Source organism: Mercurialis annua, linkage group LG8, assembly GCF_937616625.2.
Source record: "Mercurialis annua linkage group LG8, ddMerAnnu1.2, whole genome shotgun sequence".
NCBI lineage: Eukaryota > Viridiplantae > Streptophyta > Magnoliopsida > Malpighiales > Euphorbiaceae > Mercurialis > Mercurialis annua.
The window spans coordinates 23,426,002-23,450,500 of record NC_065577.1 but is presented as its reverse complement, the minus strand read 5'-3'; the positions used below and the strand labels follow the sequence as shown (position 1 = coordinate 23,450,500).

General features: G+C 33.2%; 1 long non-coding RNA gene across 1 annotated transcript; it reads left to right on the top strand.

Annotated features, from left to right (window-relative positions):
- Positions 1-691: 691 nt before the first annotated feature.
- LOC126660027 (uncharacterized) lies at positions 692-2,274 on the top strand. Its single transcript, XR_007635194.1, has 2 exons — positions 692-779; positions 2,054-2,274. It is a non-coding gene; the product is annotated as an uncharacterized LOC126660027 (long non-coding RNA).
- The last annotated feature ends 22,225 nt before the right edge of the window (positions 2,275-24,499 follow it).

Sequence of the window (24,499 nt, the reverse complement as noted above, 5' to 3'; positions counted from 1 at the left end):
GTTATATGCTTGAATAATTATGGCTGAATTGAAGTTGATGGTGATTGTAAAGTTTTGAATAAAAATGAAATGATAATTCGGCCATTCGGCCCTTGTATGGAATTCGTATCTAAGTGTTTTAATGATGATTAGGTCTTGGAATGTGTATGATTAGGATACATTTAGGGGCTGGATTGTGTTGTTGTTAGAATGTGGTATCGATAGGTTAACTATGATGCGTAAAAGTTGTGATCCGAATGCATACGTTTTTGCAGAAAATGTCCTGCAAAACATCCATATTGTAAGAGCAATATCTCGAGCTATATAGCTCCGAATCAAGTTCCGTTTGTTGATACGGAAACTTTGAGATGTTAACTACAATTGTCTAGCTTTAAGTTTTCCTTAGTTCTGCCTCTAAGATGATCAAATTGATCAGAACGTTTTATTGCTCGGAGCAGGTCTGCAGTTTTAGGACAGCCCTATGTAAAAAACTTATGGGCTAGATTCCGACACCTTCGGGTTCGATTTTCATTCCGAGCCCTAAACGAAAGTTGTAGGAGACGTTTTAAACTTTAAGAATGTTGATTTTTTTTAGGAATTGAACTATTTTAAGTGAGCGTTTTTAATAGCCGAAGTTGGCTAGTAAACCAACTTTTTAGTTATATAGATATAGCTTGAAGTTTATTAATTCTTGCTATAATTATGTTTATATAGACTCGATGAGGTGATTATCGACAAGGCACGGAATTTGAAAGATCGTGATATCGCTTAGCCGTTTTAAAGATTATGGATAGCAAGTGGTGAGTACACTTTAAATTACTCGCTAATATTCGTAAAGCTGCGTATTTTAATACGAAAGCTATATGAATATTTTTATGTTTAAATGTATGTTCTTAAAATGCATATATATGTATGTTTTGAAAATGATGTTTTATCATATTGTGCTATTTTGATAATAATACAAGTAAATGAAAAGAGTATATATATTTAAACACCGGGGATGGGTAAAGTAATAAAATGTGAATTGAACCAAATATAAATAAGAAAAGTACAGTACATTCCTATATGTACTAATAAATCGAATATCGAATAATATACAAGTATCAGATCAAATATGAATAAGGAAATATAGTACATTCCGATATGTACTATCAAACATAATAAATACCCATACGTGCGTGTGTTATAGATGTATGCTTGTAGATTATAATGTGCATGCCATGGTCCATAAAGGATCAATACAACAGAACGAAAAATACAAAAACGTAAAATGAGAATTGTACTATGGTGCACAAAATATGAAGAATTGAGATACAAGGTTGAACTCGGTAGAATTATCCCGGGACCTGTATCTCATCCATTCTCGATGATAATCCTTGGAACTCATACGATATAAAAAGTAAGTGTGATACATCGAGAATCAATACGAAACAAGATCGAGACACAATGTGAACAAATACTCCTATTAAATGTCAATAGGAATCATATGAATCGATAGTTAAGTTCAAAAGACCTGCAGGGTGCAGAGTCCGAATGCAGACACGAAGGTAACTCGGTTGAACTATCTCGGGACCCGTGTCTAAGGAGTAACTCGGTTGAATTATCTCGGGACTCCTATCGATCGTTTGGGATTGAGAAATGGTACAAGTAACTCGGTTGAATTATCTCGGGACTGTACCATATGGTTATGGGTAACTCGGTTGAACTATCTCGGGACCCAACCATAAGGATCAAGTCACAAGAGACATGCCAATGATTTAGTTCGACTTAGAATCATGATAATATAAACTTAGATTTAAGATTTGGTCGAAAACTAATGCAACAAAATGAAAAAGAAAAATATCAATATCATAATAAGAAATCAAGGACGACAAATACCTATAAACTATAAGTTTATGAAATAAACAAAGAATTATGAAGGAAAGTAAAGAAGATACGCAATATGATGTCAAAAGATTATTTTTGATATATAGAATGGATTTTCAATGGATTTTAACCCTTTATGTGATATTGCGTGTAATTTGGTGAACTCACTCAGTTTTATACTGATCCCGTTGCTCCTCCCATTTTTCAGGGATAGTATGATATGATTTGAAGAGTCAAGCTTCCGAAGTTTTAATTCTCGGAAGTCATTTGTACAAGAAGAAAAAGAAGGTTTTCATTCTAGCAGTCCGCAGTAGTCTAGATATTTTAACTAGAATTTTGTATAACGCGTTTTAACTCTGATATTATTTGTAAATGGGGTCATATGTATTTTACTATATGAAATATGTTTTGATTTGCGAAAAATTTACATAGGTTTTTAGGCTTGCTACGGGATTTGGAGCTACAACTCCCATTCCCTAACGCCGGTCGCGACTCATAAATTTGGGTCGTGACAAAGGTGGTATCAGAGCAATGGTTTAGATTCATAGGCCATTGCCTGTATACGATTGATGTCTGTAGTTCCTAGGTATGATGTCACTAGGTTAAGCTAAGAACTACTGCGGATTATAGGGATTTCCAGTCATGTCTTTTGAACGTTATCAACGTTTTCATCGATTTTCCAAAAGTTTTACAAATGCGTCCTCTCCATTATGTGCTATTAGGAGTCGAGTTAGATGTGTGCGAGCACAAAATATGTGTGTGTTTACTCGAGTAAGCAATACGCTTTCGAGTATCTATAGTCTACGAAGAGCTGTATACTCTCGAGACTCATATTATATAAGAAGATCGTTATGGACTATGATTAAATTGATTGATGAGATATGCGACGCGCTGCAAAACGCGATCACTCAAAAGAGTGATATGCTCACATGTACGTAAACCTGTGGTAATTTATATAATACATGAAATGTGTATACTATGATTGATTGTTGTGAATAGGATTTGTGCCTTATGATTGAATGATGCTTAGTTTTGTTAAGTCTATGGTAAGCAGAAGGCTCGCGAGACTTAAAATACGCGATATAGCCGAAGAAAATCTAGGTGACACTGATTTTCTTAGGATTTGATCAACATAGGTTGTTTATAGATATGCGTAGAGTACGAGTAGAACATGTTATGACGAGATGTTCTTGATGTTTACTAAGTCTATGTTGAGAGGAATGGGCTCAAGACTTAGGATACGATGTGTAACCAAGGAAAATCTAGGAGACGTAGATTTTCTTTGAACTCGATCAATATAGATGCTTATAGCTACGATAGTAATACGCGTAGAACATATACAGCACGATATATGTTTTGATGATTTGCTAAGTCTACAATGAGTAAGAACACTCAGAAGACTTGCAATACGAGACGTACTCGTAGAACGCCTAAAGGAAGGAGACGTTCCTAAGGTCCAATTTACGTGGATAATAGTTAGTTGTGATGACTAGTATGTGCTATATTTTAAGAAATTCATCAGGATTCCTTCATATACTCGCCATACTATAAACAAAGGACTACTCAAACGTGTGCCGTTGCATAACAAGTGCCTGAGGCGCGAGAAGAAGATCGAAGTAACAAAGGCGAATACAACCCAGTTCGTTCGGTCGATAGAGGCCAGTGACGAGACGAAGGTTAAAGAAACCTAGTATAGACAAAGTGGGAATGCACAGGCACCGGGAGTGCCGCAACAACCCAACGTCGATGTTAATCAGTTGACAACAGAAGTGATTGATATAAGGATTTATATGCTGATGATCGAATAATTGATATAAAGACAATATCAATGTAAGAAAAGAAACACGAATGGAAATTGTATATTAGCATACATGAAGTGGTATCCGAAGGAGTTTGACGGATCGAGCGACGAGCTAGACACTCTAGAAGAAGTGAAGCAAGATGCTCGTAGATATCAAGCAGACAAAAGACAAATGGTAGGATTGGTCAGGATGTCGATGAAAGGTCCAACCAATAGTTGGTTTCGATAAGCAATTAGACTAGTGATGGGTCAAATCACATGAATAAAGTTTGTGACCCGAATTGAGCAATTCCTTCTAATGTTTGCTCTGATTAAGGATAGTCTAGAAAGGCCAAGGGAATTAAACCGACGAGTCAAATTGGTTCAAGGATAAGTCATCGAGTTTGAGTAATTAAGTAGGTTGCCCCAAATCCGAGGATATGAGCTGGAGTCAACACAAGGATTGTAAAAAAAAGGAAGTATAATTATAGTTTTGAGAAGGGAGACAAAGTCTAAAAGAGATTGATGCCAATACGGTAGTAAAGAGAAGTCAAACAAGATAGTGATCACAAGGATCAGGATATTGTGTAGAGTATAAAAAAAAATGTCAACAAGTGCCACAGGAGTTGGAAAAGCTCTCCGCAAGGACAAGGGGAACGGGTTAATAGACCTAATAGACGATAAGGGGTAAGCGAGATAAGTAGTAAAGATGAAAGTGATGACACTGCTAAAGGCAGTATATGACAAGAAAGGTTAAATGGATTAAGAAACTCATCGGGAATGAGTAAATAAAGTATATAGACCGAGAGATACGATAAAGAAAAACACATAAAGTATAGTAATAGATGATTAAGAAGTATAAGAGAAGTAAAGAGATTGAAGGGCGATATGGTTGGACTTATATAAAAGATAGACAAGAAAAGTAGCCAAGGAGGCAAGAACTATTGGTTTGCAGTCGAAACACGTAAGTTCTAACTTTGCGAGTCCTCTATGCCGCAATATGGTAGAAGGGACATGGATAGCTGTTAAGCTATGACGAACGAATACTTACGATGGGAATAGTAAAGTCATTACGTCATGTAATACAACAGCCCTCGTGATAGGATACCACGGGTAACGTGAATCAACCGTCTTCCTAGAAGACAGAGTTGTTACGACAACATCTGGTTGTGCCTATTTGAACCAAACATCGTGAAGCGCAAACGCTGAAAGCTCAATAGAGATCAAACCTTTTGAGCTAGTCTAGTGTAAACACGAATGCTTAGACCGTACTTTTCGAACGACGTCAGAAGCAGACGAGTAGAACTACATCTTTTCGTATGCAAAAGATGTATATAGATTGCAAACGATAGTACAATAAATGATAAGAACGAGTAGTTATACAGAGTCTGATGTCAAAGAAACTTACGTAAAACGCGTTTTATGAGAAGAAAAGTATTTGATTTGAATGAGATGTTTTGAAAAGACATAATTGTGCCCGGACACGACTCATTACAACATCGCATTGACACTTATAGAATTGCATCACTACATCCATATTGCATTCACTAATAGGACATGCATCATATACATTGTGTATGTTTGGAAATGAAAAAAAAGAGGAGTGTCATTGCAACTCTTGTGATAAGAGAAGTCATCACACCGGCGCACAATTATGACATGATTTGAGAAATGAAAAGTATCGTGGTTTTAAACGGATGAGTTTTCAAACGTAAGTAAGCTCAGACAGGGACTCTGTATGTAGAGGCATAGGACAAGACTGATCATCTTGTTAGGCCTATATGAAAACATACGTATGTAACACGACAAGTATATAGAACAACGAGTAGTGTAATGCGAATCGCAATGCATCGAGATTTGAATTGCAAATCTCTAAGGCGGTATTGTATATTAAATAAAAAATCAACGACGCTACTTTACAAACATGTAAAGTGATAGCGGCCCCGTTTAAACTCGAAGCACGTTTACCTCTAGGACGAGGAAATCGAACATAGAAGTTAGTTACGTCAGGGGATAAGAACCCTACGAACAAACATATGTTGTTCAAAAAGGTCGAATAAAGAGAATTGATTCATAGTAATTATGAATCAAGTAGTAATAAGATGATTATGATGGTTAGCATAAGAAGTTACTCGATAAGTATATCAAGACACTTTCACCTAAAAACAATATTAGATGAATGACTGTATAAATCTAATCGTAAAGTCAACAATTGGTGAATAATTAATCAGAGCATCGCAGCGGAAGTGTGGAAGGAAGCGCATGATAAGATTTGATTAAGGATTGGATAAGTGATATTAGAAGATTATGAAAATTCGAGGACGAATTTTTGTAAGGGGGGAAGATTGTAATAACCTAAATTTTTGAGGTATTACGTGTAGCGCCACGAGGCATAATCGTAAGGATTAAGAATGAGACTATCAGATTAAGACTGGATAATAAGGACTTACACCGAAGCGGGTCTATTGGAATTATCGTAAAATAATAATTTTAATTGAAAATTATTATGCGAGCAATTGGTTTTAGTCGGGACTAAAATGGACTTTTAGCCACAAACTTTCGAAGGAAGTTGTCATTAATATATTTTCATAAGGTAGGAAAATAATATCGATTATTGGTATCGATATTTATTAAGATGAAATATTGGACGAAAAAGTGAAAAAAAGTGCAAGTTCGCTCAAAAAGGAAATTTGAGCGTTTTTGGCCAAAATTGCCAAAATAAATTGTTGGAAAGTGAGATAATAAGATATGGAGTAATACTATTTATCTGGAAATAAATAATATGAAATTAATCGGGCCTAAAGAATTTACGTTAGACGGACTAAATTGAACGAAAGAAAAGTTAAAAATTTAAAGATATGGAGGTGGCAACTTCAAAGACCAAAGTGGACTCTTTGCCCACTTATTATCATCACTTTCAAAATGAATATTCATTCATTTATCACATATTTTTCAGCAAGAGAGAAAGAATCTCGTAACTCTCCTCCCCAATTTCTCACAAATCTTCAAAACACCATATCTCTTTCGTTTTAAGTCCGAATTGAGCGATTCTTGCGGCCACGGAACGAGAAAGTGATTATCTACAGATCTATGGCTTCAATTTGAGGTAATAAACTCAAATTACAGTTAGGGTTTCAGGTTTAATATTTCGGTTTTTGTTAAAGTTTGATGATAATGGTTGTTTGATTATGTATGATGATTATGAGCTATGAATTAAGTGTTATAATGGATGAATTGAGGTTGAATTAGGGCTGATGTGTTGTGGTATTTTGTTTTTGGAAATTATTGATTTTGAATGATAAATTGAAAGAGAAATTAGGCTTAGGATTTTGGCAAAATCATGATGAATTGAAATTGATGATTACAGTCATAGGAATTGTGTTGTTGTTAATTAAATTTTTGGATGAAAATTTATGGAGGGTTCGGCCATGAAGCTAGGTCAAGGATGTAAGGATCATTTGATTGTTATATGCTTGAATAATTATGGCTGAATTGAAGTTGATGGTGATTGTTAAGTTTTGAATAAAAATGAAATGATAATTCGGCCCTTGTATGGAATTCGTATCTAAGTGTTTTAATGATGATTAGGTCTTGGAATGTGTATGATTAGGATACGTTTAGGGGCTGGATTGTGTTGTTGTTAGAATGTGGTATCGATAGGTTAACTATGATGCGTAAAAGTTGTGATCCGAATGCATACGTTTTTGCAGAAAATGTCCTGCAAAACATCCATATTGTAAGAGCAATATCTCGAGCTGTATAGCTCCAAATCAAGTTCCGTTTGTTGATACGGAAACTTTGAGATGTTAACTACAATTGTCTAGCTTTAAGTTTTCGCTAGTTCTGCCTCTAAGATGATCAAATTGATCAGAACATTTTATTGCTCGGAGCAGGTCTGCAGTTTTAGGACAGCCCTATGTAAAAAACTTATGGGCTAGATTCCGACACCTTCGGGTGCGATTTTCATTCCGAGCCCTAAACGAACGTTGTAGGAGACGTTTTAAACTTTAAGAATGTTGATTTTGTTTAGGAATTGAACTATTTTAAGTGAGCGTTTTTAATAGCCGAAGTTGGCTAGTAAACCAACTTTTTAGTTATATAGATATAGCTTGAAGTTTATTAATTCTTGCTATAATTATGTTTGTATAGACTCGATGAGGCGATTATCGACAAGGTACGGAATTTGAAAGATCGTGATATCGCTTAGCCGTTTTAAAGATTATGGATAGCAAGTGGTGAGTACACTTTAAATTACTCGCTAATATTCGTAAAGCTGCGTATTTTAATACGAAAGCTATATGAATATTTTTATGTTTAAATGTATGTTCTTAAAATGCATATATATGTATGTTTTGAAAATGATGTTTTATCGTATTGTGCTATTTTGATAATAATACAAGTAAATGAAAAAAGTATATATATTTAAACACCGGGGATGGGTAAAGTAATAAAATGTGAATTGAACCAAATATAAATAAGAAAAGTACAGTACATTCCTCTATGTACTAATAAATCGAATATCGAATAATATACAAGTATCAGATCAAATATGAATAAGGAAATATAGTACATTCCGATATGTACTATCAAACATAATAAATACCCATACGTGCGTGTGTTATAGATGTATGCTTGTAGATTGTAATGTGCATGCCATGGTCCATAAAGGATCAATACAACAGAACGAAAAATACAAAAACGTAAAATGAGAATTGTACTATGGTGCACAAAATATGAAGAATTGAGATACAAGGTTGAACTCGGTAGAATTATCCCGGGACCTGTATCTCATCCATTCTCGATGATAATCCTCGGAACTCATACGATATAAAAAGTAAGTGTGATACATCGAGAATCAATACGAAACAAGATCGAGACACAATGTGAACAAATACTCCTATTAAATGTCAATAGGAATCATATGAATCGATAGTTAAGTTCAAAAGACCTGCAGGGTGCAGAGTCCGAATGCAGACACGAAGGTAACTCGGTTGAACTATCTCGGGACCCGTGTCTAAGGAGTAACTCGGTTGAATTATCTCGGGACTCCTATCGATCGTTTGGGATTGAGAAATGGTACAAGTAACTCGGTTGAATTATCTCGGGACTGTACCATATGGTTATGGGTAATTCGGTTGAACTATCTCGGGACCCAACCATAAGGATCAAGTCACAAGAGACTTGCCAATGATTTAGTTCGACTTAGAATCATGATAATATAAACTTAGATTTAAGATTCGGTCGAAAACTAATGCAACAAAATGAAAAAGAAAAATATCAATATCATAATAAGAAATCAAGGACGACAAATACCTATAAACTATAAGTTTATGAAATAAACAAAGAATTATGAAGGAAAGTAAAGAAGATACGCAATATGATGTCAAAAGATTATTTTTGATATATAGAATGGATTTTCAATGGATTTTAACCCTTTATGTGATATTGCGTGTAATTTGGTGAACTCACTCAGTTTTATACTGACCCCGTTGCTCCTCCCATTTTTCAGGGATAGTATGATATGATTTGAAGAGTCAAGCTTCCGAAGTTTTAATTCTCGGAAGTCACTTGTACAAGAAGAAAAAGAAGGTTTCCATTCTAGCAGTCCGCAGTAGTCTAGATATTTTAACTAGAATTTTGTATAACGCGTTTTAACTCTGATATTATTTGTAAATGGGGTCATATGTATTTTACTATATGAAATATGTTATGATTTGCGAAAAATTCACATAGGTTTTTAGGCTTGCTACGGGATTTGGAGCTACAACTCCCATTCCCTAGCGCCGGTCGCGACTCATAAATTTGGGTCGTGACACAAACGTTTACTAATGTTACGAAACAATCAAATCCAATCATTTTTCCTTTTTAGCGATTTTAGCCAAACGTTTACAAACGTTACGAAACAAATCCAAACATTTCACCATTTTAGCGATTTTAGCCAAACGTTTACAAACGTTACGAAACAAATCCAAACATTTCACCATTTTAGCGATTTAAGCCAAACGTATATAAACATTACTAAACAAATCCAAACGTTTCACTTTTTTAGCGATTTAAGCCAAACGTTTACAAACATTAATAAACAAATCCAAACGTTTCACCTTTTTAGCGATGTAAGCTAAACGTTTACAAATGTTATGAAACAAAACCAAACATTTAAAACGTTACGAAACAAATCCAAATGTTTCATATTTTTAGCGATTTAAGCCAAACGGTTTCAAACGATACGAAACAAAACCAAGCGTTTCATCTTTTTAGCAATTTTACCCAAACATTTACAAACGTTATGAAACAAATCCAAGTGTTTCATCTTTTTAGCAATTTAAGCCAAACGTTTACAAATAACAAATCCAAGCGTTTCACATGTTTAGAAATTTATGCTAAACGTTTACAAACGATACGAAGCAAATCCAAACGTTTCACCTTGTTAGCTCTTTAAGCTAAACGTTTACAAACGTTACGAAACAAATGCAAACATTTCTCCTTTTTAGCGATTTTAGCCAAACGTTTATAAACGTTACGAAACAAATTCAAATGTTTCTCCATTTTTGCGATTTAGGTCAAACATTTAAAACGTTTCGAAACAAATCCAAACGTTTCGCCTTTTTAGCAATTTATGCCAAACGTTACAAAAAAAATCCAAAAGTTTCATATTTTTAGCAATTTCAGCGAAACGTTTACAAATCCAAGCTATTTCCTTTTTAGCAATTTAAGCCAAACGTTTACAAACGTTACGAAACACATCCAAGCATTTCACCTTTTTAGCAATTTAAGCCAAACGTTTACAAACGTTGCCAAACAAATCCAAACTTTTCACCTTTTTAGCGATTTAAGCTAAACGTTTACAAATGTTATGAAACAAAACCAAACGTTTAAAACGTTACGAAACAAATCCAAATCTAGCGATTTAAGCCAAACGTTTACAAACGTTATGAAATAAAACCAAGCGTTTCACCTTTTTAGCAATTTAAGCCAAACGTTTACAAACGTTACGAAACGTATCGAACCGTTTCACCTTTTTAGAAATTTAAGGCAAACGTTAATAAACGTTAGGAAACCAATCCAAGTGTTTCACCTTTTTTGCAATTTATGCCAAACGTTTACAAACTTTACGAAACAATTCCAAATGTTTCACATTTTTAGCTCTTTAAGCCAAACGATTACAAATGTTACGAAACAAATCCAAAAGTTTCTCCTTTTTAGCAATTTCAGCCAAACGTTTACAAACGTTACGAAACAAATCCAAACGTTTCCCCATTTTTGCGATTCAAGCTAAACGTTTAAAACTTTACGAAACAAATCCAAACGTTTCACTTTTTTAGCGATTTAAGTCAAATGTTAACAAACATTACAAAACAAAATCAAGCGTTTCCCCTTTATAGCAAATTAAGCCAAACGTTTACAAACGTTACCAAACAAATACAAGTGTTTCACCTTTTTAGCAATTTAAGCCAAACCTTTATAAATGTTACGGAAGACATCCAAGCGTTTCACCTTTTTAGCAATTTAAGTCAAACGTTTACAAACATTACGAAACAAATCCAAACGTTTCAGCTTTTTAGCGATTTAAGCCAAACTTTTACAAACATATGAAATCCAAACGTTTCATCTTTTTAGGAATTTAGCCAAACGTTTACAAAGGTTATAAAACAAATCCAAATTTTTCACTTTTTTGCAATTTAAGCCAAACGTTTACAAACGCTACGAAAAAAATCCAACCGTTTCACCTTTTACCTTTTTCGCGATTGAACCTAAACGTTTACAAACGTTACGAAACAAAACCAAATGTTTCACCTTTTTAGCGATTTAAGCCAAATGTTTACAAAGGTTACGAAACAAAACAAAACATTTAAAACATTACGAAATAAATCCAAACGCTTCCTATTTTTAGCGATTTAAGCCAAATGTTTACAACCGTAACAAAACAAATCCAAGCGTTTCACCTTTTTAGCAATTTAAGCCAAACCTTTAAAAACGTTTACAAATATTACGAAACAAATTCAGGCGTTTCACCTTTTTAGCAATTTAAGCCAAACGTTTACAAACGTTATAAACAAATCCAAACGTTTCACCTTTTTAGCAATTTAAGCCAAATATTTACAGATGTTTCGAAACAAATCCAAGAGTTTCACCATTTTAGCGATTTAAGCCAAACGTTTACAGATGTTTCGAAACAAATCCAAGAGTTTCACCATTTTAGCGATTTAAGCCAAACGTTTACAAACGTTACGAAACAAATCCAAACGTTTCACCTTTTTAGCGATATAAGCCAAACGTTTACAAACGCTACAAAACAAATCCAAACGTTTCACCTTTTTAGTGATCTAAGCCAAACGTTTACAAACATTACGAAACAAAACCAAACGTTCAAAAAGTTACGAAACAAATCGAAACGTTTCGCATTTTTAGCGATTTAAGCCAAACGTTTACAAACATTACAAAACAAAACCAAGCGTTTCCCTTTTTTAGAAATTAAAGCCAAACATTTACAAACGTTGTGAAACAACTACAAGCATTTCACATTTTTAGTAATTTAAGCCAAACGTTTACAAACCTTACGAAATACATCCAAGCGTTTCACCTTTTTAGCAATTTAAGTCAAACGTTTACAAACATTACGAAACAAATCCAAACGTTTCACCCTTTTAGCGATTTAAGCCAAACGTTTACAAACATAGGAAACAAATCCAAACGTTTCCCCTTTTTAGCAATTTAAGCCAAACGTTTACAAACGTTACGAAACAAATCCAAGTGTTTCACCTTTTTAGCAATTTAAGCCAAACGTTTACAAACGCTACGAACCAATCAAAGCGTTTCACCCTTTTTGCAATTTAAGCTAAATTTTACAAACTTTACGAAACAAATCCAACTGTTTTGCCTTTTTAGCGATTTAAGCGAAACATTTACAAACGTTACGAAACAAATCCAAACGTTTCCCCTTTTTAGCGATTTTAGCCAAACGTTTACAAATGATACGAAACAAATCCAAACATTTCCCCATTTTAGCGATTTAAGCCAAACGTTTACAACCGTTACTAAACAAATCAAAACGTTTCACTTTTTTAGCGATTTAAGCCAAACGTTTGCAAACATTACTAAACAAATCCAAACGTTTCACCTTTTTAGCTATGTAAGCTAGACGTTTACAAATGTTATGAAACTAAACCAAACGATTAAAACGTTACGAAACAAATCCAAAAATTTCATATTTTTAGCGATTTAAGCCAAACGTCTTAAAAAGATACGAAACAAAACCAAGCGTTTCACCTTTTTAGCTATTTTAGCAAAACATTTACAAACGTTACGAAACAAAACCAAGTGTTTCATCTTTTTAGCAATTTAAGCCAAACGTTTACAAACGTTACGAAGCAAATCCAAACGTTTCACCTTTTTAGCTCTTTAAGGTAAACGTTTACAAACGTTACGAAACAAATCCAAACGTTTCTCCTTTTTAGCGATTTTAGCCAAACGTTTACAAACGTTACGAAACAAATTCAAACGTTTCCCCATTTTTTCCATTTAAGCCAAACATTTAAAACGTTTCGAAACAAATCCAAACGTTTCACCTTTTTAGCGATTTAAGCCAAACATTTACAAACGTTACAAAACAAATCCAAACGTGTCACATTTTTAGCAATTTAAGCCAAACATTTACAAACGTTACGAAATAAAACCAAGCGTTTCACCTTTTTAGCAATTTAATAATGAAACGAATCCAAGCGATTTACCTTTTTAGCAATTTAAGCCAAACATTTACAAACGTTATGAAACACATCCAAGCGTTTTACCTTTTTAGCAATTTAAGCCAAACGTTTACAAACGTTACGAATCAAAACCTAGCGCTTCACCTTTTTAGCAATTTAATAACGAAACATATTCAAGCAATTTACCTTTTTAGCAATTTAAGCCAAATGTTTACAAACATTACGAAACAAATACAAATGTTTTTCCTTTTTAGCTATTTTCGCCAAACGTTTACAAACGTTACGAAACAAATTCAAACGTTTCCCCATTTTTGTGATTTAAGCCAAACATTTAAAACGTTTCGAAACAAATACAAATGTTTCACCTTTTTAGCGATTTAAGCCAAACATTTACAAACGTTACAAAACAAATCCAAACGTTTCATATTTTTAGCAATTTAAGCCAAACGTTTAGAAACGTTACGAAATAAAACCAAGCGTTTCACCTTTTTAGCAATTTAATAACAAAACGAATCCAAGCGATTTACCTTTTTAGCAATTTAAGCCAAACATTTATCAACGTTACGAAACACATCCAAGCGTTTCACCTTTTTAGCAATGTAAGCCAAACGTTTACAAACGTTGCCAAACAAATCCAAACGTTTCCCCTTTTTAGCGATTTAAGCCAAACGTTTACAAACGGTATGTAACATATCCAAACGTTTCACCGTTTTAGCGATTTAAACAAAACATTTATAAACGCTACGAAACAAATCAGAACGTTTCCCCTTTTTAGCAATTTAAGCCAAACTTCTATAAACGTTACGAAACAAATCCAAGTGTTTCCCGTTTTTAGCAATTTAAGCCAAACGTTTACAAATGTTATGAAACAAATCCAAGCGTTTCAACTTTGTCGCAATTTAAGCCAAACGTTTACAAACGTTCCGAAAAAAATCCAAGCGTTTCACCTTTTTAGTAATTTAAGCTAAACTTTTACAATTGTTACAAAACAAATCCAAACGTTTCACCTTTTTAGTAATTTAAGCCAAACGTTTACAAATGTTACCAAACAAATCCAAATATTTAACCTTATTAGCGATTTATGCCAAACATTTACAAATGTTACAAAACAAATCCAAGCATTTCACCTTTTTCGAAATTTAAGCCAAACGTTTTCAAACGTTACGAAACAAATCCAAGAGTTTCACCTTTTTAGCAATTTAAGCCAAACGTATAAAAACGTTACGAAACAAATCCAAACGTTTCCCCTTTTTAACGATTTAAGCCAAATGTTTACAAACGTTACGAAACAAATCCAAACGTTTCACCTTTTTAGCGATTTAAGCTAAATGTTTACAAACGTTACAAAACAAATCCAAATGGTTCACGTTTTTATCGATTTAAGCCAAACGTTTACAAAAATTTAAGAAAAAAAATCTAAACGCTTCACCTTTTTAACGATTTAAGCCAAATATTTACAAACGTTACGAAACAAATCCAAATGTTTCGTCTTTTTAGCGATTTAAGCCAAACGTTTACAAATGTTACGAAACAAAACCAAACGTTTAAAATGTTACGAAACAAATCCAAACGTTTCACATTTTTAGCGATATCAGCCTAACCTTTATAAACGTTTCGAAACAAAACAAAGTGTTTCACGTTTTTAGCAATTTAAGCCAAACGTTTACAAACATTACAAAACAAATCCAAACGTTTTCCCTTATTAGCTATTTAAGCCAAACGTTTACAAACGTTACGAAACAAATCCAAACGTTTCTCCTTTTTAGCGATTTTAGCCAAACGTTTACAAACGTTACGAAACAAATTTAAATGTTTCCCCATTTTTGCGATTTAAGCCAAACGTTTAAAACTTTACGAAATAAATCCAGACGTTTCACCTTTTTAGCCATTTAAGCCAAAAGTTTACAAACGTTACGAAACAAATCCAAACGTTTCACATTTTTAGCAATTTAAGCCAAAATGTTTGCAAATGTTACGAAACAAAACCAAGCGTTTCACCTCTTTAGCAATTTAAAACGAAACATATTCAAGCAATTTACCTTTATAGCAATTTAAGCCAAATATTTACAAACGTTACGAAACAAATCCAAACGTTTTTCCTTTTTAGTGATTTAGCCAAACGTTTAAAACGTTACGAAACAAATCCAAACGTTTCACCTTTTTTGCGATTAAAGATAAGCGTTTACAAACGTTACAAATCAAATCCAGACATTTCACATATTTAGCAATTTAAGCCAAACATTTACAAACGTTAGGAAACAAAACCAAGCGTTTTACCTTTTTAGCAATTTAATAATAAAACTAATCCAAGCGATTTACCTTTTTAGCAATTTAAGCCAAATGTTTGCATACGTTACCAAACAAATCCAAATGTTTCCCCTTTTTAGCGATTAAAGCAAAACGTTCACAAACGGTAGGAAACATATCCAAACGTTTCACCTTTTTAGCGATATAAGCCAAACATTTATAAACGCTACGAAAAAAATCAAAACGTTTCCCCTTTTTAGTAATTTAAGCCAAACGTTTAGAAACGTTACGAAACAAATTCAAGCGTTTCTCCTTTTTTGCAATTTAAGCCAAACGTTTACAAATATTACGAAACAAATCAAAACGTTGCACCTTTTTAGCGATTTAAGCCAAACGTTTACAAACGATAAGAAACAAATCAAAAAGTTCCATCTTTTCAGCGATTTAAGCCAAACATTTACAATCGCTACGAAACAAATCCAAACGTTTCACCTTTTTAGCGATTTAAGCAAAACATTTACAAACAATACGAAACAAATCCAAACATTTCACCTTTTTAGCGATATAAGCGAAACGTTTACAAACATTACGAAACAAATCCAAGTGTTTCACCTTTTTAGCGATTTAAGCCAAACGTTTACAAACATTACGAAACAAAACCAAATGTTAAAACGTTATGAAACAAATCCAAACGTTTCGTATTTTTAGCGATTTAAGCCAAACGTTTACAAACATTACGAAACAAAACCAAGAGTTTCACCTTTTTAGTAATTTAAGCCAAACGTTTACAAACGTTACGAAATACATCCAAACGTTTCACCTTTTTAGCAATTTAAGCCAAACGTTTACAAATGTTACGAAACAAATCCAAACGTTTGACCTTTTTAGCAATTTAAGCCAAACGTTTATAAACGAATGAAACGAATCCAACGTTTCACCTTTTTTTGCGATTTATGCCAAACGTTTGTAAAGGTTATGAAACAAATCCAAAATTTTCACCTTTTTTTGCAATTTAAGCAAACCGTTTAGAAACGTTTCAAAACAAATCCAAGCGTTTCACCATTTTTGTCACGACCCATTTTCATGAATCGCGACCGGCGCTAGGGTATGGGTAATGTAGTACCAAAACCCGTAGCTAGCCTATCAATTAACATATAAACACATAAACCTGTAGAGAACCAATGCTTGGGGCAACCGAGTTCAGCCTAAATGTAGCAGTTATAATATTCAACAGTTAATATAACATGCTTATCCAATTCCGAGTCTAATATAGATTTATCATAAACCAATATAAATAATATAACATGCCAAAGCACTATAACCAGTCGAACCAATCCGATAAAATATATAATAATAATGAAGACGTCTAGTTACTACTGCTGTCTAAGAATAAAACAGTTTACAATTTATCAAAATAAATGGAACCTCCGAGGAAAAGTAAATGCGGAGATCACCAGACTCTCTCAGATCATAACCCTGGGAAAATTGGGAAACCAACGGGGTCAGATATACTGAGATGAGTTTATACCACTATCTGCATTTATTAAGTGGAAAACCTTTAAAACCGTTTAAAACATTTAATAACTATAATACGAATAATAGTTGGAACCCTAATCCACAATTCTAAATAAATAACATAATCCAATAGGTCTGGTCCCGAGAGCTGAGCTACACCGAGTTACCACTAACCACACTTATACTAGAGTCCTGAGAGCTGAGCTACACAGAGTTACTCTACCTGGTCCCTAGAGCTATGCTCACACCGAGTTACCATATTTCCATATATAACTTACCCATGTCAATACCGGTGCGCACGCAGTCCTGATGATGCCCATTAGGTAGCATGTTCCAACTAGAAGCCATAATATAAAAGCAGTTCGAAATATACGTACAGTATATATATTTAATAATTAAAATAACAATTTACTTAATAAAGCGGTAAATAGTAAGTACAAACTCGCATAACAATACCCATTAGGTAATAAAGCCCAATTAATATAAGTCTATTGAGTTCTCGCTTAAAATACAATTTATAAATATTATTTAATAATCTTTAAATAATAAATAATTTTCCAAATAGTGGGTTAGCCGAGTTATCATTAACTACCAAGCTAACCTCACTTGTCGGGTGACCCAAGTCTAACCCGACTCAAAACGTTTATCAAATATAAACCCGAGTTTATATTTATAAAATAATTCCATAAAATAATAAACCATTTTAGAAGCGGAACTCAATAACTTCAATTTCAAGTAACCCAAGTTACAATCCAAAAACTTAATTAAATAAATCTTATAAAAGTTTAGTGACTAAATTGTACTTTTGCCAATTAGGGACTAAACTGTACTTTTGCCAATTAGGGACTAAACTGTACTTTTGCCAATTAGGGACTAAATTGTAATTTAGCCAATTTGATATCCAAAATCAATTTAATTGCTTTTGTTTATAATTAAAACGAAATACAAAATTATTAACCAGAAACTTAATTAAATAAGTTTTAAAACGTTTAGGGGCTAAATTGTAATTTAGCCAATTTCGTACTAAATTGATATTCGAATATAATATAATTACCCGAGCAATTATGTTAACTTAGATTATAAAAATATCGTTTACAAAGTATCAATTGTAGATTATAATGAACTTCAAGTTATCATCAAATAAAATAACTTAAAGGACCTAATAACTTCAAACAAAATAAGCTAATGATCAAAGTGACTCATTAGCCACCATCTATATTTCAAAACAAAAGAAACTCCCACCCCCGCCTAAGCCTATACTGCCATGGCCGAACTTAACAAAGCTTCAAAGTTTCAACATCAAACTCAACCAAATATACATAAAACAATATATGTAACCATTTTAATCATCCAAAGATGGCGGTAAAGCCATGGATCCTAGAAACTTAGAAATAAAAACATCACAGTCATTGAATATTAACGAAACCGAGAATCATGAAAAATGGGTACGAATCGATGGATTCAATCCACAACCGAAAGCTCAAACATCAACAATAACATCGTAAGTGACTCTTAATCATGAATATAACCATAACAAAGCCAAAGAGAAGACAACAGTTTGGCAGTAATCAATGAAATAGGAAACAGATTATACAAAGCTTTAAAACGGTAAATCGTACGGCGATTGAAACGGGATCGATAGTGAACCGTTCAACGAAAACGAGGTGGGGGATCGAAGGTATGTGAGTCTAGAACGTCTGAGATCAAACGGTTTTGATTTCGATCTAGAAACGAATGAGAACGATCAGAAATACGTAATGCCGTTCAAAAACAAAATCTGAAATTTGAGGAATACAAAAATATACCGGAACAGCAATTTCAAGAGTGATTTTGATCAGCGAATTTTCAGAGAATTGGATGAACAATGGCAGCTAGGGTTAGCTTGCAGCAAGGAGAAGAGATTAGAGTTGGAGTTTCATCATTTAAAGGCTCCGTAACGGAGAAATAAATCCCCAAACTGCCCCCCGCAAGGCCCATTGCTGGTCTCGTACGAGACCAGCAAACAGGCCTTTGTTCTCGTTGGAGAACCACGTTCTCGAACGAGAACAAAGAAAAAAGCCTTTGTTCTCGTTCGAGAACCACGTTCTCAAACGAGAACAAGGAGCATTAACACAGGTCTCGTTCGAGACCTGTGTTATTTCGAACAGGGAAATTGGCTTAGCCAATTTCCCTTGGACCAAAAGGAGTTAATTAATTTCTTGGGCCCAAGGCCAACCCAATGAACTAACTTAAACCGACAACCAAATTCGAATAATTTCAAAACACTCGGAACCACGTCGGAAATTACAAAAAAAATAAATTAAAAATTTACGGGATATTACATAGCAATTTAAGCCAAACCTTTACAAAAGTTACAAAACAAATCCAAATGTTTCACAATTTTAGCGATTTAAGCGAAACGTTTACAAACGTTATTAAACAAATTCAAACATTTCACCTTTTTAACGATTTAAGCTAAACCTTTACAAATATTACTAAACAAATCCCAACGTTTTTCCTTTTTAGCAATTTAAGCTAAAAGTTTACAAATGTTATGAAACAAAGCCAAACGTTTAAAATGATACGAAAAAAATCCAAACGTTTCACATTTTTAGCAATTTAACCAAAACGTTTACAAACATTACGAAACAAATCCAAGCATTTCACCTTTTTAGCAATTTAAGCCAAACGTTTACAAACGTTACGAAAAAAAATCCAAGCGTTTCACCTTTTTAGCTCTTTAAGCCAAACATTTACAAATGTTACGAAACAAATCCAAATGTTTCTCATTTTTAGCGATATTAGCCAAACGTTTACAAACGTTACGAAAAAAATTCAAACGTTTCCCCATTTTTGCGATTTAAGCAAAACGTTTAAAACGTTACGAAACAAATCCAAACGTTTCACTTTTTTAGCAATGTATGCCAAACGTTTACAAACATTACAAAACAAAACCAAGCGTTTCACGTATATAGCAATTTAAGCCAAACGTTTACAAACGTTACGAAACAAATACAAGCGTTTCACCTTTTTAGCAATTTAAGCCAAACGTTTACAAATGTTACGAAACACATCCAAGCATTTCACCTTTTTAGCAATTTAAGTCAAACATTTACAAACATTACGAAACAAATCTAAACGTTTTACCTTTTTAGCGATTTAAGCCAAACATTTACAAACATATGAAACAAATCCAAACGTTTCACCTTTTTAGCAATTTAATCAAACGTTTACAAAGGTTATAAAACAAATCCAAATTTTTCACCTTTTTTGCAATTTAAGGCAAACGTTTACAAACGTTACGAAACAAATCCAAGTGTTTCACCTTTTTAGCAATTTAAGCCAAACATTTACAAATGTTACGAAACAATCCAAGCGTTTCACCATTTTCGCAATTTAAGCCTAATGTTTACAAACATTACGAAACAAATCCAACCGTTTCACCTTTTTGGCAATTTAAACGAAACCTTTACTAATGTTATGGAACAAAACAAAAAATTTCACATTTTTAGCGATTTAAGACAAACGTTTACAAACGCTATGACACAACTCCAAATGTTTCACGTTTTTAGTGATTGAACCTAAACGATTACAAACGCTACGAAACAAAACCAAACGTTTCACCTTTTTAGCGATTTATGCCAAACGTTCACAAACATTACGAAACAAAACTAAACGTTTAAAACATTACCAAACAAATCCAAACGTTTCACCTTTTTAGCAATTTAAGCCCAACCTTTAAAAACGTTTACAAACATTACGAAACAAATCCAAGAGTTTCACCGTTTTAGCAATTTAGGTCAAACGTTTACAAACGCTATGAAACAAATCCAAACGTTTCACCTTTTTAGCGATTTAAGCCAAATTTTTACAGACTTTACGAAACAAATCCAAGCGTTTCACCTTTTTAGCGATTTAAGCCAAACATTTACAGACGTTATGAAACAAATCCAAACGTTTCAGCTTTTTAGCGATTTAAGCAAAACATTTACACACGTTATGAAACAAATCCAAACGTTTCACATTTTTAGAGACATAAGCCAAACATTTACAAACGTTACAAAACAAATCCAAACGTTTCACCTTTTTAGAGATTCAAGCCAAACGTTTTCAAACGTTACGATACAAAACCAAACGTATAAAAAGTTACGAAACAAATCCAAACGTTTCGCATTTTTAGTGATTTAAGCCAAACGTTTACAAACATTACAAAAAAAACCAAGCGTTTCACCTTTTTAGCAATTTAAGCCAAACGTTTACAAACATTACGAAACAAATCCAAACGATTCACCTTTTTAGCGATATAAGCGAAACGTTTACAAACGTTACTAAACATATTCAAACGTTTCACCTTTTTAGCGATTTAAGCTAAACCTTTACAAATATTACTAAACAAATCCAAACATTTTTCCTCTTTAGCAATTTAAGCTAAACGTTTACAAATGTTATGAAACAAAACCCAACGTTTAAAATGATACGAAACAAATCCAAACGTTTCCCATTTTTAGCAATTTAAGCCAAACGTTTACAAACATTACGAAACAAATCCAAGCATTTCACCTTTTTAGCAATTTTTGCCAAACGTTTACAAACGTTACAAAAAAAAATGCATGCGTTTAACCTTTTTAGCTCTATACGCCAAACATTTACAAATATTACGAAACAAATCCAAATATTTCTCCTTTTTAGCGATTTTAGCCAAACATTTACAAACGTTACGAAACAAATTCAAACGTTTCCCCATTTTTGCGATTTAAACAAAACGTTTAAAACGTTACGAAACAAATCCAAACGTTTCACTTTTTTAGCGATGTAAGCCAAACGTTTACAAACATTACAAAACAAAACCAAGCGTTTCACCTTTATAGCAATTTAAGCCAAACGTTTACAAACATTACGAAATAAATACAAGCGTTTCACCTTTTTAGCAATTTAAGCCAAACGTTTGCAAATGTTACGAAACACATCCAAGCGTTTCTCCTTTTTAGCAATTTAAGTTAAACATTTACAAACATTACGAAACAAATCCAAATGTTTTACCTTTTTAGCGATTTAAGCCAAACGTTTGCAAACATATGAAACAAATCCAATTGTTTCACCTTTTTAGCAATTTAGCCAAACGTATACAAAGGTTATAAAATAAATCCAAATTTTTCACCTTTTTTACAATTTAAGCCAAATTTTTACAAACATTACGAAACAAATCCAAGCGTTTCACCTTTTTAGCAATTTAAGCTAAACATTTACAAACGTTACGAAACAATCCAAGCGTTTCACCATTTTCGCAATTTAGGCCTAACGTTTACAAACGTTACGAAACAAATCCAACTGTTTCACCTTTTTAGCAATTTAAGCCAAACATTTACAAACGTTACGAACAAAACCAAACTTTCATATTTTTAGCGATTTAACACAAACGTTTACAAACGCTATGACACAACTCCAAGCGTTTCACCTTTTTAGCGATTTAAGCCAAACATTTACAAACGTTACGAAACAAAACCAAACGTTTCACCTTTTTAGTGATTTATGCCAAACGTTTACAAACATTACGAAACAAAACCAAACGTTTAAAACATTACCAAACAAATCCAAACATTTAACCTTTTTAGCAATTTAAGCCAAACCATTAAAAATGTTTACAAACATTACAAAACAAATCCAAGAGTTTCACCGTTTAGCAATTTAGATCAAATGTTTACAGACGTTACGAAACAAATCCAAGCATTTCACCTTTTTAGCGATTAACGCCAAACATTTACAAACGTTACGAAACAAATCCAAACGTTGCACCTTTTTAGCGATTTAAGCAAAACATTTACACACGTTACGAAACAAATCCATACGTTTCACCTTTTTAGAGACATATGCCAAACCTTTAAAAAGTTACGAAACAAATCCAAACGTTTCGCATTTTTACCGATTTAAGCCAAAACAAAACCAAGCGTTTCACCATTTTAGCAATTTAAGCCAAACATTTACAAATGTTAAGAAACAAATCCAAACGTTTCTCCTTTTTAGCGATGTTAGCCAAACGTTTACAAACGTTACGAAACAAATTCAAACGTTTCCCATTTTTGCGATTTAACCCAAACGTTTAAAACGTTACGAAACAAATCCAAACGTTTGACCTTTTTAGCGATTTAAGCCAAACATTTACAAACGTTTCGAAACAAATCTAAGCGTTTCACATATTTAGCAATTTAAGCCAAACGTTTACAAACGTTTCGAAATAAAACCAAGTGTTTCACCTTTTTAGCAATTTAATAATGAAAAAATTTCAAGCGATTTACCTTTTTAGCAATTTAAGCCAAACGTTTACATACGTTACCAAACAAATCCAAACGTTTCTCCTTTTAAGCAATTTAAGCAAAACGTTCACAAACTGTAGGAAACATATCCAAACGTTTCACCTTTTTAGCGATTTAAGCCAAACATTTATAAATACTACGAAACAAATCAAAACGTTTCCCCTCTTTAGTAATTTAAGCCAAACGTTTAGAAACGTTACGAAACAAATCCAGGCGTTTCTCCTTTTTTGCAATTTAAGACAACGTTTACAAATATTACGAAACAAATCAAAGCTTTTCATCTTCTTATAAATTTAAGCCAAACGTTTCCAAAGGTTACGAAATAAATCCAAACGTTGCACCTTTTTAGCAATTTAAGACAAACGTTTACAAACGATACGAAATAAATCCAAACGTTCCACCTTTTTAGCAATTTAAGCCAAACGTTTACAAACGTTGCGAAACAAATCCAAACGTTTCACCTTTTTAGCGATTTAAGCAAAACATTTACAAACAATACGAAACAAATCCAAACCTTTTAGCTTTTTAGCGATATAAGCCGAACGTTTACCAAAGTTATGAAACAAATCCAAGCGTTTCACCTTTTTAGCGATTTAAGCCAAACGTTTACAAACGTTACGAAAGAAAACCAAATGTTGAAACGTTTCGAAACAAATCCAAACGTTTCGTATTTTTAGCGATTTAAGCCAAACGTTTAGAAACATTACGAAACAAAACGAAGTGTTTCACCTTTTTTGTAATTTAAGCCAAACGTTTACAAACGTTACGAAACACATCCAAGCGTTTCACCTTTTTAGCAATTTAGGTCAAACGTTTACAAACTCTATGAAACAAATCCAAACGTATCACCTTTTTAGCGATTTAAGCCAAATTTTTACAGACGTTACGAAACAAATCCAAGCGTTTCACCTTTTTAGCGATTTAAGCCAAACATTTACAGACGTTACGAAACAAATCCAAACGTTTCAGCTTTTTAGCGATTTAAGCAAAACATTTACACACGTTATGAAACAAATCCAAACGTTTCACATTTTTAGAGACATAAGCCAAACATTTACAAACGTTACAAAACAAATCCAAACGTTTCACCTTTTTAGAGATTTAAGCCAAACGTTTTC